Source organism: Lathyrus oleraceus, chromosome 3 (assembly GCF_024323335.1).
Source record: "Lathyrus oleraceus cultivar Zhongwan6 chromosome 3, CAAS_Psat_ZW6_1.0, whole genome shotgun sequence".
NCBI lineage: Eukaryota > Viridiplantae > Streptophyta > Magnoliopsida > Fabales > Fabaceae > Lathyrus > Lathyrus oleraceus.
The window spans coordinates 202,316,921-202,322,920 of record NC_066581.1 but is presented as its reverse complement, the minus strand read 5'-3'; the positions used below and the strand labels follow the sequence as shown (position 1 = coordinate 202,322,920).

The following is a 6,000-nucleotide window of genomic DNA, read 5'->3' as shown; positions in this document are numbered from 1 at the left end:
AGGGTGGATACCAAAATATTCATACCCACACTCCTACCTTCTTATTTTTATGGATAATTACCCGAGCTTATGCCGTATTTATTTTTGTAGATTTTTATCCTATCTGTTGTGCATAAATTTGTGGGTGCTCATTCGGGATGAATCAAATTGTCATTCCTAATTGTATCTTCTATTAATTATTTGGTTCACATGTTTGATTTATTATAAAACTTACAGAGTTATATAAATTACAAAATATTATAATTAAGTACTCTCTTTTAGGATTAAAATCATGTAACTTTTTTTCAATTAAAAAGTTGGTACATAGACTAAATTTTAAATTGAAAATATTTATAATGGCAAAAAAATATATTTATCATATATTTTATAAAATTCGCCCATAATATTTATTTTCTAATTTTTAAAATACATGGCCCATGCAAGTCTCGAACCTGCGACCTTCGCGTTATTAGCACGACGCTTTAACCAACTGAGCTAATGGGCCAGTTGCTAGATTTTTAAAAATTTGAAATTTTATTACTAATAAATATTTATACTCTTTTAGTTTATGGACTATGCTACGAGATTCCCTAATAAACTAATGTTGGCACGACGTCAAAAACTAATTAAAAATTCTTCAAGTTGGACGATAAACAAGTTTGAATTCAGATTAGTTGTCATATGATCTTTTTTCACTCATATGACCCAAACGTTTATGCCATAATTCAGATTAGCTATCATTGTCACAAGTGTTTATGTAGCATTTCGAAACCCCAAATTGGACGATATACAAGTTTGAATTTATTTTTTCCTTTAGCAACCATCATTAAGCCTTTCTTTAATTTCCACTTATTGGCCGAAAAAGAATTATCATATCTTTCATTATCCAACTTTACGACAGATAAAAGATAAAATCGAAGTTCTGAAATATGTTTCACGCGTGTGAGAACTAGAGTAGTCTCATTTCTAGTTTCGACAAAAATATCTCATATTCTGATGACATTACCTTGTCCATTATTTCTCATACAAACAACTCCAAAGTCACTGATCTCATAAGTTGAAAAAAGACCACTTCTCGAGGTTTCATGAATAGAAACACCACTATCAACCACCAAATCCATCTCATCACATGATAGATTGACATTCTCTACACAACTATCACAAACAACAAATAAATCATCAACACTAACACCATCTTCATTATTGTTACCTTCATTTTTGTCATTACTGTAGTCCGACAATACCTTTTTATGTGTCATTTTACCCCACAATGATGACACTCAATATTAGAGAATCTATTAGAGTCTCCTTGTGATTTACCACGTAATGTACCACGATTACTTGAACCTCTATTTTGATGTCTCCCCCTCGATTCGGTAACCAACACCTCAGAATATGAAGAAGAACCTTGTGACTTACACCTCAACACCTTATTTAACATACTACTTTTAGCCATGTCCATCGAGATGATACCATTCGGAGTAGAGTTAGAGAAAAATGTACTAAAAGTCTTCCAAGAATTAGGTAAAGTACCAATAAGTCACAAACCTCAAGTTTCATAGTCAAAAGTAAGATTCATCGCCGACAATTAATTTAGAATCCCTTGGAAAATGTTCAAGTCATCGGTCATTGATGAACCATCACTATACCTCAATGATATCAATTTCTTGAATAAGAACAACTTATTATTCTCCGTCTTTCTTGCATACAACTCCTCAAGTTTGGTCCAAATAGAACGAGCATGAGTCACTGAGCTCATATGATTCAAAATATTATAATCCACTCATTGACGAATGTAACCACAAACTTGTCTATGAAACAAAGCCTATTCTTCATCACTTTTTCCATCAGGTCTTTCACTTGAGAAAATCGGCAAGTAAAAGCCTTTAACATAAAGTAAGTCTTCCATTTCCCCTTTATAAATATTATAGTTGGATCCATTCTAACTCACCATCCTAGATGTGTTCTTCTCCATCATTACACAAATCCAACCACGACTATAGATACCACTTGGTGGGAGGATTTTTATATCTCAATCGAATAATTAAACAACACAATCTCTTCCAAATACCAAATGCAATGACAATCAACAAAAGACACACCAAACAACACAACACAATTTTAGCATGGAAAAATCTTTGTTAACTAGGAGCAAAAAAAACCACGGGACCCGTATTCCACTTAAATATCCATTATAATCAAACAATGGGTACAATTAAGGTTCTCTATAACGCCAGTTAGACGCATACATCAACATCATCAAGATCTACAACCAATCTTGGAATACAACAAGAATCAATAGAGGTAATCAACCAAAACAACCACAAAAAACTGCACCTCAGAAAAACACTTTGCAGTCAGGTCTAGAAAACTCAAAATCCAATCTCCATCATTCAGAATGTACCCCTATGAGTGTTGGACACTATCACCAAAAATAAAGACGATCCGACAGTTGGATTTTGAGAAAACTTTGATCTCGTGGGACTGATCTGTGCTGAAGTGGGGTTGTAGGAATTTCTCTCTTCTCTCAACTTTTCTTTTGTTGTTTATCACCTTATAAATTATTGACTTAATTATCTTTGTTGGATAATAACAAAGGCTTGCATACATATGAGCTACTAATCCACATTCATTTGGGTCTCTCAAAATATGAGGAATAACCCAACCGTTATTTAGGCTTATCGAGACTGTTATGACATACCTCTTGAGAAAGGCCGAAGAGAATACAGCCTTGTTAGTTGCATCAGGCTTCGAAAGGCAGTTGATTAGATAACAATTTGTAGGGAAACTAACAATTCGTTTTCTTGTGGCTCATGAATGAAACATTTTGTTGATGTTGTTTTTGACATTTATTTATTTATTGCGAACATGAAGGGTTTAGTTAGAAGATTAAGAGCATATGTGTTTTAAATGGTTTGTTGAGAATCTATCAAGTGTGAATAGTGTGAGTAATAGTTCCACATTAGTTGGAAATATGGAGACTTGAGTATTTATAAATAAGAGAATCCACCCACATATCACCTTAAGGTTTTGGGTGAATATGTGGTGTATCACTCACAATGGTGTTGCTCTAAAAAGAAAATGTCTCACAATGTTCAATGCTCCATAGTAAAAACTCTCCCAACATGATTAAGGATGAATTGATGGGATGTAATAATGTAGGCAAGAATACTCACAATATCTTTTTACAAAATAGATAATGTTGATTTTGCTTATCTTTGTGCATAATGAAAGTAAAGTATTATAGAAAACATTAACTCTTTGTCCATATTATTATTATTATGATTATTATTATTATTATTATTATTATTATTATTATTATTATTATTATTATCATCTATAAATATGTTTAAAATTTGGAGTTAAAGCAATGACGAATATATATTTGACTATACACCTATTTAAAATTTTGAGTTAAACTATAATGAATATATCTTTAACTATAAATATGTTCAAAATTTAGAGTTAAAGCAATTAACAATTTATTTACCCTTTGTTGATCTATCTTTTCATTTCCCTTTTCTCTCTTTTTTTTTACTATTGTGTCTCGGGATGACAATGAGTATGGTTTGGGCATGGTATTATAGTACCCATCCCCATACCCACGTTTTAAAAAAGTTTATGTGCCCGAGTCTATACCCGCTTTGGTGTTAAAAATAGCACTCGTACCCGTATCATATAGGTATGTAAGTAGTCGTACCCGCATTCGTGACCCGAATTCCTATTAAAAATAAATATATCAATTATAATTTTAAGATTTTAAAAATATTTAAAAGTTTTCAAAACATTAAATACATAATAGTTTAACATTGATATATATTTTATGATTGATAAACATGCATTTTTATATAATAATATAAATAAAAATATCTAAATATATAGTGTGCGGGTATGAGATAGGGTGGATACCAAAATATTCATACCCACACTCTTACCTTCTTATTTTTGTGGATAATTACCCGAGCTTATGCCGTATTTATTTTTGTAGATTTTTATCCTATCCGTTGTGCATAAATTTGTGGGTGCTCATTCGGGATGAATCAAATTGTCATTCCTAATTGTATCTTCTATTAATTATTTGGTTCACATGTTTGATTTATTATAAAACTTACATAGTTATATAAATTACAAAATATTATAATTAAGTGACAAAAAAATATATTTAACCATGCAGGTCTCGAACCTGCGACCTTCGCGTTATTAGCACGACACTCTAACCAACTGAGCTAATGGGCCAATTGCTAGATTTTTAAAAATTTGAAATTTTATTACTAATAAATATTTATACTCTTTTAGTTTATGGACTATGCTACGAGATTCCCTAATAAACTAATGTTGGCACGACGTCAAAAACTAATTAAGAATTCTTCAAGTTGGACGATAAACAAGTTTGAATTCAGATTAGTTGTCATATGATCTTTTTTCACTCATATGACCCAAACGTTTATGCCATAATTCAGATTAGCTATCATTGTCACAAGTGTTGATGTAGCATTTCGAAACCCCAAATTGGACGATATACAAGTTTGAATTTATTTTTTCCTTTAGCAACCATCATTGAGCCTTTCTTTAATTTCCACTTATTGGCCGAAAAAGAATTATCATATCTTTCATTATCCAACTTTACGACAGATAAAAGATAAAATCGAAGTTCTGAAATATGTTTCACGCGTGTGAGAACTAGAGTAGTCTCATTGCTAGTTTCGACAAAAATATCTCATATTCTGATGACATTACCTTGTCCATTATTTCTCATACAAACAACTCCAAAGTCACTGATCTCATAAGTTGAAAAAAGACCACTTCTCGAGGTTTCATGAGTAGAAACACCACTATCAACCACCAAATCCATCTCATCACATGATAGATTGACATTCTCTACACAACTATCAAAAACAACAAATAAATCATCAACACTAACACCATCTTCATTATTGTAACCTTCATTTTTGTCATTACTGTAGTCCGACAATACCTTTTTATGTGTCATTTTACCCCACAATGATGACACTCAATATTAGAGAATCTATTAGAGTCTCCTTGTGATTTACCACGTAATGTACCACGATTACTTGAACCTCTATTTTGATGTCTCCCCCTCGATTCGGTAACCAACACCTCAGAATATGAAGAAGAACCTTGTGACTTACACCTCAACACCTTATTCAACATACTACTTTTAGCCATGTCCATCGAGATGATACCATTCGGAGCGGAGTTAGACAAAAATGTACTAAAAGTCTTCCAAGAATTAGGTAAAGTACCAATAAGTCACAAACCTCAAGTTTCATAGTCAAAAGTAAGATTCATCGCCGACAATTAATTTAGAATCCCTTGGAAAATGTTCAAGTCATCGGTCATTGATGAACCATCACTATACCTCAATGATATCAATTTCTTGAATAAGAACAACTTATTATTCTCCGTCTTTCTTGCATACAACTCCTCAAGTTTGGTCCAAATAGAACGGGCATGAGTCACTGAGCTCATATGATTCAAAATATTATAATCCACTCATTGACGAATGTAACCACAAACTTGTCTATGAAACAAAGCCTATTCTTCATCACTTTTTCCATCAGGTCTTTCACTTGAGAAAATCGGCAAGTAAAAACCTTTAACATAAAGTAAGTCTTCCATTTCCCCTTTATAAATATTATAGTTGGATCCATTCTAACTCACCATCCTAGATGTGTTCTTCTCCATCATTACACAAATCCAACCACGACTATAGATACCACTTGGTGGGGGGAATTTTATATCTCAATGGAATAATTAAACAACACAATCTCTCCCAAATACCAAATGCAATGACAATCAACAAAAGACACACCAAACAACACAACACAATTTTAGCGTGGAAAAATGTTTGTTAACTAGGAGCAAACAAAACCACGGGATCCGTATTCCACTTAAATATCCATTATAATCAAACAATGGGTACAATTAAGGTTCTCTATAACGCCAGTTAGACGCATACATCAACATCATGAAGATCTACAACCAATCTTGGAATACAAC

At 32.4% G+C, this 6,000-nt stretch overlaps 2 non-coding genes across 2 annotated transcripts; both read right to left on the bottom strand.

Moving 5' to 3' along the window:
• Positions 1-410: 410 nt before the first annotated feature.
• TRNAI-AAU (transfer RNA isoleucine (anticodon AAU)) lies at positions 411-484 on the bottom strand. The gene has a single exon. It is a non-coding gene; the product is annotated as a tRNA-Ile (tRNA).
• A 3,657-nt stretch (positions 485-4,141) lies between these two features.
• Positions 4,142-4,216, bottom strand: TRNAI-AAU (transfer RNA isoleucine (anticodon AAU)). The gene has a single exon. It is a non-coding gene; the product is annotated as a tRNA-Ile (tRNA).
• Positions 4,217-6,000: the final 1,784 nt, after the last annotated feature.